The following is a 14,250-nucleotide window of genomic DNA, read 5'->3' on the forward strand; positions in this document are numbered from 1 at the left end:
GAAACAGGAGCTGTGTTGGGCAACCAGGAATGTTAAAAGTGTGCGGGTTTCATTTTTTATGACCCCTACAGGTTTGCCATTATCTAAGGCAAGACTGTTAGAGACACATTTCAGTCAGCTTTAGAAAGCACTTCAGCTCAAATTCTGACTGGCTGTGTGCAGCAAATTAGTAGAACAAATCACCTGACTGATAGATTGAGATCAGAAAAATATTTGGAATTACAGACTGCATGGTGTTGTGCTTCTATTTAAAATATTCTAGCTTAATCACTCCTGAATGGACATCAATGAGATAGATATGATACGTGTTGTAGAATCAATCACACTTATATTTATGTTGAAAACCAATAAAGGAGCATATGACGTGTCATGTATAACATGACGAGCATTGTACTGAACTATACTGCCTCTCACTGACCTATAAAGGGCATACTGAATGTTCTGTCTCATGGCCAATGCTATAATAATTTACTATGCTTTTCATATTTGGGGGTGTTCTTATATTTCAATCAGCTTGTTTACAACCGCCTTAAAGTGATACAATGCAGGATTCCAATCTTCAAATAACGTCTCCGAGATTATTCCGATGTCTACATCAACTTGCAGCAGGGTGAATGCCACCTCTGGCAAAGTCTGAGCATCAGCTGCATCGGCACTATATAATTTTGGGTTTCAGGGACGTGCCACAAAAAGAACTACAAGTTACACAGGTGGAACTATTCATTGAGAGGATGTCATGGCAGAGTTTAAGGGGAGTGATGGAGTAAGAGGCCCGGCTTTCCCTCCGCTGGTGTTCGCTTTCGCTCAGCTAATGGAGCGATACTTGACCAAGGACAACCTGGTCCTGTTACTGTTGGACTAGTTAAGTGTTAACGCTTTGCTTGCTATTTATATCTAGAGCGTGTGCTGTGTCAGGCTGTTTTTGATGTCATCCCATCCTCTCATCCATCATAAATGATTCAAAAAGTGATTCAAACAATGTGCATGCAATGGGTTATAAAAGCTGTCTTGCAAACGCAAGCTACACAAATGACAGCACTATCTCCCTTTTAGTGTTTTTGTTTCTAATATATTGAAAAGTAAAACAAGTTCTCTGATGCAATGGAAGGAACCAAATCATCTAGCTTTTTCCAACATTGAAACCACAATCCAAAGCTGTGATGTGCGTGTTTGTTTGTATGAAATAGAAATACCAGCTTAAATGTCAAATACATCATAGATGACATTGGTTTTCACTGTTTTCACTCTTCAAGCTTCAAGAAACAAGCTGTGAATCACACACCATTATTGTCACCCCCAGTCGTTGGTGAACTTGTTAGCAGAAAGATGTGGAGGGATGTTTGCATCCACCTGAAGAGATGCCTGCACCTCCAACAGCCAGAACAACATGGCCATTCATTTACAATGTTGTTTCTGTCCACTTTTCACTCAGCTTTTACTTCTGATTTTCATCCTGAGCATGAAAATAGTTGCTTGCTGTAGCCAAAAAAAAACAAGCAAGAGCCCTAAGGCCTGGGCTACACTGGATGCATGAGTAGCATGTCTGCATCACGCAATATCTTGCTTTTTTATTTAGGCAAACAAGTGAACCGATTAGAGCAGCCACACAGTAAGACCTGAATCTCGCATGCATCTTATGTGAGTGAGCTGTGCAGGTTTCACCACAAAACAGAAAGTGAAAATGATCTTTTTCTACAGTTTCATCTTCCATATCTGTGAAATATGTAACAAACTGTACCTATATCAAGGTAAAAGCACTGTTGATGCACCTTTTTCTTGAGTACTGGAATATGTCTGCTGCAGAGCTGGACGAGACACAGCAGATCAGCGATGCACCCGTTTTTGAACATGCATTCAGTGTGGCCAAAGCTTAAGAGCAAGTGGGTCTATATAATTGAGGGTGCAGGGTTTAATATTCATCGCCATATTCTGACCAGAGGATGAGTGTCAAACACTCGGACAGAGTGTCAAGTGCAAGAACCTGTATAGTCTAATGAAAAACCCTCACCCCAACAGAGGTGTCATTGTCCTTTCAACTGCTGAGAAAAAGAAAAATCAACCGTGTATGCTCTGATGTAAAAAAGGACAAGGGATGACTCGATATGTGAGTAATACTAATCATAATAAACTTTATCTGTATGGCAACAGCCCAATCAAGCCTATAATGATATATTTCAAAAAAAAGATTAAAAAATATCTGACTCATCTGACTGGTGTGTATGGTTTACCTTCAGAGGGGAGGGCTAACAATTAGCATGCTAATCAACGCCGTCTGAGCATCACTTTTGTCAGCCCACTTGCGTTGGCAGTCTCACAGCTCAGCAGAACTCAAAAAGCACCCCCAGCACTTTTGTAGCTCAAGTGCAGCGAGCGAACTCCGAGCAAGTGATATGGATTTTCCAAATGTATAATCGTGCCTTAACTGCATGTTGACATTTTGGTGGAAACTGTGATGAAATCTACAGCAAGCTCAAGAGTAGAGTCGTTCTCGTATGTTCACAAAGTGCATGGATACTTCATCTGCTGGCTTTTTTTTTTTTTTTCTGTAATCAAAAGTAATTCTGAACTTTATAATGAGGGCACTGGGGAAATGTCTCTAATGCAGCAATAGAGATCAAATGAGAGACAGAAGAAAGAAGGTCTAGTTACTTAACTGCAGAGTTGCAGAAGCTTCATTGCATAACTGTCACTGCAGGGCAGAGTGAGTATACTCCTTCACAGAGAGAGAAACTCATTTCTAACAGACTGGTAAGTCGGTCTTTCAAATGAAATCCAACTTTTCCAGTGAAATATACAAAAAACAAAAAACTCTTTAACTTAACTTTTACACAAAGGTTAAGTGAGGAGCATACTTTTCTGTGTTGCATTAATAAGTATGAGCCGTACAACTGGTAAAACAAAACATTCTTGCCAAAGTCTTATGGTCATTGGTCAGAAGTTTGTATTTATAGCTTCTGAAAAGAATACACACCCTGAATAAGAAACATAAATGAAAACACTGACCACGGGTTAGATAAAGCTTCAAAATGTCTTGTGCTGCAGGATAAGATAAGATAACTCATGGCAACTTCATAAAATATAAATACCACATATTATAGAAAAACATGCTATAATCCAGTTCTTGGGGCTTTTGAAAGCTCCATCCTAATTAGAAGTGTCCTTCTTTAAAAATGTGATTCAGAGGAAGACTGACAAACAGCCACTGGACATGCAGTACATCCCATATTTCAACAAAGGAATAACAAAAACCTGAGCTCCTCAAGGGAGTTTACAGAGAAGCAATATCACGTTTCTGCAGTGACTTGGCTCATGAAAAGCACAATAGTTTCTAAACCCACATAAGCACGCTGTGCGAGCTGGTGGAGTAAAAATGATTTTGACAATCAAAGACATAGTGAAAGAAGAATTGGATGACCCTACATTCTGTCAGAGTGTGCACTGCCCACACTCCCTTCTTCCACTCTGTGCGAATACAAGGATTAATTTGTGCACAGAAATAATCAGAGGTCTAACATGACAATTTCATTTTACTGCTATGTGCATTTAATCAGACTTTGTTTAATATATATACCTAGTATGACGAGGGAGGGGACATTTTGTGCTCAAACTATGAGAAGGACGGATCATGCAAATCTGAGTTTAAACTGTAGTGCATATGTAACACTGCAGTTAAAATAATAAGGTGAGTCAGACACAAGTATTCCAGTTGACAGGGCAATGTTTATTGAATAAATCATTCAATTATAAAAGGTGAGATTAACAAGCAGCAGTCCTCAACAAGCACATAGTCAATATTGCCCAATCAGCATGGTACCACAAAATATGCACAATAAAGCAAGATAACAAAACAAACTAAACAAAGTACATATAATGATGACAACAACAACAACAACAACAACAACAACAACAACACTCAGTCAAAACAGCAATGGCAGACTGCTGCAAATATATACACACAATTAGCACCACACATGAACCCATGATAGCCACATCATTACACCTGCAGCACGGCACATACAGGCATACACACAACCCCGTGGCCTTCCGACACAGCAGGAATCTATAACAGAGTTAGACATTCAACAACGAATCAGTGAAACAATAATAGCTTTAAAATACCGTGATGACTGCTAGTGCTGCATGATCCATACTGCGATGATCAAAACACCGGAAAGGAGATACCTGGCGCCAGGATTCCCGTCTACTACCAGCGGCTGGATAACAAATTGAACGGACAGCAAACCTACGAGCTGCGACTTCCTGTTTTTTATCCTCATCACAAGATTCAATGCAGCTGTGTGCAGCCGGTGGCTGCCATAGCAACCTGTAAACAAAACGCGGAAGTACAATCCCCAATGTGGCTCGCTGGTTATACATACATTTTAGATGCAAATAAATGTTTCTTCTATTCAAACCATTGTCAAATGAGCTCGCACAATGCTGATTAAGCCGGTCAGCTTTACACGAAGCTCTCAGTATTTCCAGCAGTGTGTTGTTTAGTTTTATGTCAAAAAGACAGTCAAAGCAGGGCTGTAGTACAGACTGCTCTAAGACCAACCTGTCACAGTAATCTGCTGACTTGTCTGAAACTTTCAATTAGCATCAGGCTCCCATCTTTTAGGTTCAGCAGTATTTTTTTTTTTTTTCCGGTGGACACAATGTCCTCTAAAGTGGTTGTAGATTCAGGGCCAGGATGTTGAAAGCACTCAAAAATGTTGCTTCCGTTTCATTTTGCCTTGGTTCTGTGCTTATTATTATGATTATGATTATTAGGATTGTGATCATTATTATTATTATGATGATGATGATGATGATGATGATTATTATTATTATTATTATTATTATTAATATATAATAATAATAATTTATTGCATAACTGACATTAGAGACATTAGAGAGACATTAGAGACATTAGAGACATTAATATATAATAATATATTATTATTATTGTTATTAATAATAATAATAATAATAATAGTAACAATACAAATACTAATAATAACAATAATATTAATAATAATAATAATATTAGTATTAATAATAATAAATGTGGTGCAGTTTTATCCCAGCCAGCATGACCATGTGGGTCCGATAAGGATTATATTTGGGCTGGCGACGTGGGTCCAAAACAGGTTTGTCCGTGGCCCACTCGATACCCAAGTAGCCTGGAAAGGGTACTAAGTGGGCAGACACTGATGGGGCCACCCTGGTAACCACAGACAAACCCACTTGGGACTCAAACTTTCACCCCATATAGACAGATGTCTGGGATATGGTTCAGAATGTGGAGTCCAGCCCACACCACATCACATGGTGCATACCTGTATGTCACATACATCACTGAGGCTTACATCACTTCAATGTTGCATTAATAAAACACAGAGAAGTGCCAGTGAAATGTTCAAAAAGTGAATTCTACTGCTCAAACTCTTTCCTAAATGTCAAGCTAAGCTCTGAAGCTCCTGGTTGTAAGACTTGGTGTCAGTCTTCTTTATTTTCTATAGCAAACCAAATAACCACATTTCCCCAAATGTGTCAAACAACATCTTAGAGTCCCAAAACACACAGGGAGAACATGCAAACTCCAGGCCCTTGTTGCAACCGGGTCACAAACCCAGGTCTTTTTGCTCCAAAAAACATTATTATAAAAGATGCATTAATGTATAAGAGAAAGCCCCAACTGTGGACTGTTCTGGAGCCAACAGCTCCGATAGAAAGGAGGGAATACACTAAATATTGCATGTTTCATTGGCTGATAACCACAGGACTTGGCTCGTGAGACAGCACATCACACGTGCAGCGGTCTTTACAGACATTTGAACTGAACAAAAACGGTATTTCACAGAGGTAAAAATTGCCACAGCAGCAGACATGTCACGGGTGAATTAATACCACAGTGAGCATTGAATGATCTGTTCAGATGGGACACACGCAGCATCACTATGTGTCGCTCTTTGTTGTAACTGTGTATTACAGTTACAACAAAACAGACAAAACATTTTATAAAAATACATGCAAAAAATAACTCCCTGGTAATATCAAGTGACATAAGAAATGTCAAGTGAATTTTCTTTACCACCTTGAGCATTTTATACATTTAATTCACCCAGGTTTTCCTTCACTTGTCTTTACCCTATTTTTTTACTCCTGACTTTAATCTCCTCTGCACACAATTATTGATTTTTATCTGTAATTTATCTTTTTTCTTGAAATACTTTGTCCTTGTCCTGTCATTGTATTTTTCCACTAATGGAATTCTGGTACTATCCATTAAGGTTGCTCTTGTCTTTCTGCTTCTTATCTGATGTCTGTAGTTGCCTCGCTCGCTTCACGTGTGCTACAGTCTTTTCAAATCTGCTTCCACGGGAGGCTTGTCACTTTCTCTCAACAATCTGTTTCTCAGTGTTTGTAGAAATCCGTGGTTTTCAGCCTCTGCTTTCTGTGTGTGTGTGTGTGAGTGGCTTTCACTTTACCTGTCTGCTGTTCCACTCTCCTCCCCTTATGACTCTGACCTTTACCACACACTGCTGGCTATTGCCCAGAGGGTTATTTCTATTTCTTTTCGACTTGAGGGTCTTTTCTTGTACTTAAACACGTAGATTTGTGCCCCTGTGGATCTTATAGTCAACATGGAAGTCCGTAGAATGAAACATCGCATGTCTCCTGCATTGCCTGCTAACATGCAGAAGGAGAGCTTGGATTTGATGTTATTTGAAACCCCGTCTGAAAATGTTTCTGCTATGCTGTTGTCACTTAATTTAATTTTGCCCCTGTATATAAGGGTGAGTCTCTTAACTCTTCCCTTTCTGCTGTGACACACCTGTGATCATACCTTGTTTTGTGCTGTAGTTAAATATTGTATATTGTTATTAAATTTTATGTCTTCCCATGGCCAAGCAGAAAGGGAACGGCTTGTAGGGCTGAGCAAGGTATTCAATCCCCATTGCTCATTGTTAATTGGACACTCTAAATTGATCCCAGCCACGGGGGGCCCATCCAGTCCATTCCGAGTGCTGGTCCCAAGTCTGGATAAATGGCACAGTTGCGTCAGGAAGGGCATCTGGCATGAAAATCTCTGCCAAATAAAACATACAGATTATGTGGGTACTGGGGCGACCCCTAGTAGCTAAAAGAAAAATAATATGTATTTTAAGTTTTCTTGTCATATGTAAACATTTCTTTTATGAAATGTTTGTCAGAAATGTTCAAAAGTCTGATTCAGAAAAAGAGTCTATGGACGTTGAGACATGTGAAATGTAAATGATCTGTAAAGTAACAGTGTTTGTTTGTTTTTTGTTTTTTCCATATTCTGTATGTATTATTTTGTATTACCACTAATACAATCAGCCAAACATTTGTGACCTAAAGATCAGTGAACCTTCATGGTGATCTAACTTATTCTCTCTTATTACTCTCTTCAAACAAGCTCATGAAAATTGTTTGTGTATATGTGAAGATTTATAATCCATCCTTTCTGGGCCTTTTGTTCTAATCGTGTCTCATTGCAACACAGATTTACGACGTGTCAAACATTTTTATTGTAAATGTTGTTGATAGCACAGAATATAATGGCAATGTGTCAGCACTAATTATACTGCTTTATGGTTTACAACGGGACCATAAATCTCTGCCATCTGTACCACACCTTTCATGGATCAGTGTGAACAGAACCTTTTTTTTCCAATAGGGGAGTCTGTGTGTTTGCTGTTAAAGTTAAAAAGTGAACAGCAACAGAGACATAGAGAGACATTTTTATGGATTTAGCTGTTGAGTTTGAAGAGTTTTGGTATCTGGGTTGAGTTTTAGGCGTTAATTACCAGTGGGTATCTGATTCATTCTGCTCCACAGGCATTTCTTTTTTTACTTCGATTCTGTTTGAGCCACATTTGGAAATAAAACAGCTTGACAATGCCTGGATAGACTTAAGCCAAACTTGGGAAAGTATCTCCAAATGATTGACTTTTGGACCTGGGGGCACACTCACAGTAAGCACCCAATGCACAGAGCAGGGCCAGTGTTCAGTCAAGGTCTGCCTGCCTGCTGAGAACTGTATGCTTGTTGCAAGGCTGAGCAGTATAGTGTCTGAACTGGATTTATACCCAACGCTGCCAGTCTGCCAAAGATGGTGGTAATTACCTGGTGTTGAATTTCCAGTGATGCCGCCGTGCTGATGTGTGTGACACCGATTGTGAAAAGTAAAAGTGAAAAAAACCAATATAGGATACATTTTGTTCTGCACAACTGTTTATACAACAGGGGTGACAGTGGTTGAAAGGGAGAGCGAGTTGTCCTTTAACTGGAAGGTTGAAGGGTTGTTTTTCCTTGAGTTGATCACAAAATGATGTTTATGTTTTATCAGGCTGTGTTGGAGAGCATTAGATATAGTGTATCTGTCTGCTTAGGGAAAAATCAGAAAGATGAAAGTCAGAAAGATCATCAAAATCTTCGGTTTGTCTTTGATCTCTCCCATGTTCTGCACTGCTAAATCTAATCGGTTCAAAAACTCGATAGCGAAATAAATGAGCCAAATTAAAGGAAATACTTGATATAAAAATACCTATATGTAAAAAATGTGGCATCACCTGAGGGTATGCTTCATTTTTAGTCCTCCACTCCCCTATTTTTCACCACGGTTATCCAGGCACTTTATTTTCATTCTAATTTTGACCTTGGTTCACCCTGAATCTATTTGTTGTAATAAATTATTTCTCTTCACAAGAGTTCAGAATGTGGTCCAGAGGAGCAGGGGACAGAATTAATAAGAGACAACTACAGAGAGTCAGACTCTTCTCTGTGAAATGGTTGAAAATCAAAGCCGAGTGAAAGGGAATATTGACTTTATGAGTTGTTGTTGTTATGCCAGACGTTTGACAGTGTCTCCTCCTGGTGTAAAGGAAACAGACAACTTTTTGGCTTAAACATGTAATTATGATGTTAAATTGATTACACAGTAAGATGGTGATAAAAATCTTGAATAGTCCTATGAGTCTTGTTGTTATCGTGGCCATCCTTTCTCTTTTTCATGAAAAATTATGACTTGATTTATGGCACAATTACCCAGCTGCTGGCTTTTTCCCCCCTGCTGTTTAGTAATAAACTTCATTCTAATATTAACATTTGACTAAGATGGTAGCAGACTGCAGTAACTACAGTCCTGGAGAGGTTGACAAAAGAAACTGAAATTACACAACTCTTTTGTTTGGTTTCTTTGTTGGTAATTTTACCTCAATGTACAAAGTTGTCGTACAGCATCACTGTCTGTTTAGCTGTGTGTTAAAATAAAAGGTGAATATTTCACATCTTTTATACAGTTTTAGTGTTGAATAACATCTTGTGTAATGAGAGTAAAGTTCATTGAGCGTGAAAATGTGCTCATACAAAATATTCACATAACACTGTGTGGTCATTTTCTTTGGCTTTAAATGTACTTTTTCAGTTCTACCAGCAGAATTGTGAACAAGACTAATGTTTCACTTACAGAGCAGTGGAGCTCCATTTGAAAAAGCTCAGTGAAATGATACAATTTCAGCCTTTTTCCGAGGACAGGTCACAAAGTGAGTTGCGGGAGTCCAGGTATTCACTGAGTCATTGAGCGACAACTCAAATCAGTCAGTCAGTCGGTCTGTTTGCACTTTGGTATGTAGAAATTGTATCTGTTGCAGCAGCTTTGATGAAATGGAACTTTGAAGGAATGTTGAAGGATAAATGTGCAAAAAAGTAAAGACAGTAGCACTGTAGCTTCTGTTTTGACACAAAGTGCTATGCTGGCACAGATACAGACACTTAACTGGCTCAAAGTCTTCAATTTTTGTCTCCAGAGTGCTGATTCATTACTATAGTGTTTTGGGTTTTTTTAAATCCTGGCTATGCCTTTGTTGGTAGCCATTCTGGGGGTCATGGAACTCAGTTAAAGGAATGATGAGGTAGGAATTGATAAACTTGTGGGATACAAAGGCTGTTGGGTTATTTAATGTAGATGTTTCAGCACCCAAACAATCAAAAATATGAACTCAAAACATATATACATTCACCAAAACCAGAGAGCCAAAGACCCCGAGAGAGCTGAGGCAAAGATTTACTTTCTAAATTACTATAAATAAATCTGTGCAGGGGAAAAAATAGACATACTGACACAGATAAATTATGATTAAAATGTCTGGTAAATATGTGAGATATTAGTGTCAATCATAGAGAAAACTGTGAATTTTTTTTAGGCGTCGACGGCGTTACATGAGTAAAACTAATAAAAACAATAAGGTGTGAGGTTGCGGTGACACATCATAATATGTTGACTGATTACTGGGGATCTCTTCCGCAGCAGTGGCAATATCTTCTCCCTGTAGTGCTGACAAAATGGCAACCAAGAGCAGCGACGACATCCCTGCATATGAGAGCCTCACGTCTGCAGTTAATGTGGCGAAAACATTTACTTCGTCTTTGTTGTGATGCAGAACTCTGTGTTGTTAGCAACAGACGTTGTTGTTGTTCTGGTCTAAATTGTTCACACACTACCGACTCAGATGAGGCCAACTTGCCTCACGTTTATTTAACTCTGTAATAAAGTAGATTAATGACCTCGTCTCTGCACAATCTGCATTATTTTGATATAAAGAAGACTTGGTAAATTCAACTCAGTTTTTTTTTTCTATGTTCGTTTTAATAGAGAGCAGATTGGGTCTGAATTAGATGTCAAATCAGAGTATGTTCACTCATGCGTGCTCATCAACATTTTGCAGCTGGCACAAAAATCAATCCATCTGACATGGCGTTGCCGTGAACGAGTTACAGTGGACGTCATCCGTCTGCGATGTGTCTTCCTGCAATATTTGCAGTGCAAATGGTTTTTGACTGAGGTAATTCCACAGAGTTGTTCTCAAAGCAACTGTGAGCGGTTGTGTTGAAGTATCTTTAAGCTGATTTGTCTTTCTGTCTTATAGAAAAATACAGTGGACCAAAAAGTAACCAGTCAATATTCTGTCAATGCATATTGCAGTCTATGTATAATCCAAACATAATTGGCAAATCTGTGCATTATCGAATGCCATAAAAGAAACAAACCCACAATTCATGTGTCGCAAATGACAGTTACATCATTTCATTTTCTGCACAATGTCAAAATCTGGTGAAACTCATTTCACCTGTAGCAGAACTTCCGGCGGTTCATTTGCAGTTCACTCGCTCAGTATTTAGAGATGAAGAAAGCTGAGTTTCCCTCATGAGCTACAGACCTCGAGACAAACCCCAATCATTGAAGGATGATCAAAGAGAGAAGCTCAAAAGAGAGAAACAAAGAAAGCAGTTCAGGAATGGGAGAGATCCCTTGTCTTGCCCAGGTATTCTACACCAGTGCCAGGTCACTATCTCCCCCTACTGGAGACTAACAATGTGTGCGGGAGCACACAATCAAATCATGTGCAGCAGACCGTGTTAGACTGATACTGTATATATTACTTTATAGATTGCAATGTGGTGCAGGCATACTGCAGAGCATAAAGAGCTTGTTACAGAAGTTAAACTGTCACACACTTAGATTAGAAAACAAAAGGGGAAGTTTGAATGCAGAAGATGACTGTCATACTAACTGGCATTATTTGTATTCCAGTCCATAAACCTTCAAGCATTGGCACAAGAGGCCCAACGCTGCTGGGTGAAGAGAGAGAATGTGGTGTACAGAATTTAAAATAAAAAGTTTTCCTGGAAAAACAAATGTACGGTTGTATCAGAATAACCTGAATATTGATATTGGGACTGTATAACATTATGTGTGTGTGTTTTATAGTGCAGTGGCATAGCAGAAGCAAGTTTTGGTCTTGTTCTTTTTCCTCTCTCTTTCTCCTTCTCGCTCTGTGTGTGTGTGTGTAGGTGTGCACATGCGTGTGTGTGTGAGAGAGAGAGAGAGAGAGAGAGAGAGAGAGAAAGGAAAACAGATTTAAATGTATCATCTTTCATTTCCAACTCAAGGTCAAGTAAAATTTGGTTAGAAAGACACATTTTCCAATATAGCTACTCAAATAATAAAAATACATCTAATCTCATATGGAATAGAATATTAATTCAATTCAGTAAACTTTCTTTGTCCCCCGGTTGCAATTCAAGGGTTCACAGAGCAGTCATAAAAACAAACACAAACAGGTTTTAGTTTGCCAGTCCATCACAGGGCCACACACACTCAATTTAGAGTGCCCAATTTACCTAATCCCCATATTGCATGTTTTTGGACTGTGGGAGGAAGCCAGAGAACCTGGGCAGAAAACCCTCATATACACAGGGAGAACATGCAAACTCCATGTAGAAAGGCTCTTGTTCCAACCAGGTCATGAACCCGGGTCTTCTTGCTGCAAAGGCAAAAGTGCTAACCACTGCAGCAACCATGTGACCCTGAACCTTTTTATGAAAAGAAAGAAAGAAGAAATAATTTTGTATCATATGGTATAAATGAGATAATCTTGACCAAAGAACTGTGTCATTGGTGGCATACATTATATATTTCATGAACATATGATGCTACAGTTTAGATTTTACAAGCTTTTTCGTTCTCTCTATTTAATTTGTCCCTCATGAAAACATCTGTGTGTGTGTGAGACACATGGGTTTACATGTAATGCACGTACACACACAGTCGATTCCTCACTTCCACAAGGAAAGTAAAGCCACTTTAACAGGAACTCACCCTGAAGTGACCTGACTGCATTAACTATAACCTCCAAACCCTTTCCATCTCAACTCCGCATCTCAACACCAGACTGTGGTTTCCTCAATCCGACAACCAACAGTGAGTGCAAGAAAAATGGATGGAAAAGTCAAATGATGGTAAAGTCAGCAATGAGCAGTCCACAGGCCCTTTCTGTGATGCTCCCCTGGAGTGAAATGCAACATGGACTGCTCAAAAACAAAAGTATGTCTGAATTCCACATCTTTTCTTCAAATTGTTGTCATTTGCAATGTGTTAGCAATATTGTTCCTTATTCCAAGCCTGGGATTCTTAATCCAGGTCCTGGGGACCCACTCCCGACAAATATACAATTCTTATAAAACTATGTACATAACATACACACACAGATTTAAGATCACACATTTTCATTAGGTTAAAAGTATAAATAGACTAAAAACCTGTATGTACATATAACTGGTCAAACCAAAGACTTAATCAACCTAGTGTACAGGCAATATGTCTCTATTTAGAATATTTGATAATAATATGCATTAATCCCACCCTGAGATATCAACCACACTGTCCAGCAGAGGACAGTCTTTTCCATTACAGTGGATGCTGGGCATCAGATAATAACTGTGTCAGTTGTTTGATGAAGAGCCATGTGCTGTGCTGTACGTTCTTTCAATGCAAAAACTCACAAGTACCATGTGTGCATTTAGCAAATAAAACTTCAAAATGTATGTCATTAAAGGCACTAAAACGCAAAGACAACAGAAGTACTGTACAGATTGTCAAGCTTAACATGGCAAACTGCAAACTGTGAATCCAGCACTAGAACATACATTTGATTCGATTTTAAAAGTATAGAAGCCTATGTATTGTGCTTACACTGAACAGCCAACGACTGCACTTCTCACCTCATCTGTCATTCAGTATAAGTAAAACACTAAAGTAGGTATAAATATTGCATCAAACTGCAAGTGTAATGAGCTGCTATGCTCAAACAGAGTGCTGCTGTAGTGTTCATTATGCAGTAAAACCCACTAAAAAACAAGACAGTTCATGAGCATAAAATAAAATCAATACGGAGGATATCACTGGAAAGAATATGAGGTGATATAATACTGCATTTTAGACTGTAAGACACCATAAACTGTAGAAACGCTCAAAATCTATGGGTAGAGCTGATGCCAAGCACAATTTCCTCATTGATTTTCATTGGCATTCATTGATAAATTGATTATTGATCAATGTTTTGCACTCCCCGACCTGAAGTGGGCACACCACCCTTTCCCGGATGTTGACCATGGCAGCTGCAAACCACCCCAGAGCGAGATGGAGGTCGCTGTTCGATGACGCCAGCTGGACCAAGTCGGAATCGGAAAACGGAATCTTGAGGGCACCAAACTCGACGCCCTCCACCACTTAAAAGTTATCAACAAAACCGGGGTCAAAGGGCAACCTTGGTGGAGGCCAACCCTAACTGGAAATGAATTTGATTTACTGCCAGCAATGTGATTCAGTCTCTCACGCCGACAGTACAGAGATTGGACAGCCTGTAGTAGGAAGCCAACCACTCTACACTCCAGGAGCAC

At 39.1% G+C, this 14,250-nt stretch overlaps 1 long non-coding RNA gene across 1 annotated transcript; it reads right to left on the reverse strand.

Moving 5' to 3' along the window:
* Positions 1–3,700: 3,700 nt before the first annotated feature.
* On the reverse strand, positions 3,701–4,277 carry LOC122780771. The gene is made up of 2 exons (XR_006361736.1): positions 4,183–4,277; positions 3,701–4,060 (listed from the first exon to the last, which is right to left on the reverse strand). It is a non-coding gene; the product is annotated as an uncharacterized LOC122780771 (long non-coding RNA).
* Between the last annotated feature and the right edge of the window lie 9,973 nt (positions 4,278–14,250).

This window comes from Solea senegalensis, linkage group LG1 (genome assembly GCF_019176455.1).
Source record: "Solea senegalensis isolate Sse05_10M linkage group LG1, IFAPA_SoseM_1, whole genome shotgun sequence".
In the NCBI taxonomy this organism is placed as follows: domain Eukaryota; kingdom Metazoa; phylum Chordata; class Actinopteri; order Pleuronectiformes; family Soleidae; genus Solea; species Solea senegalensis.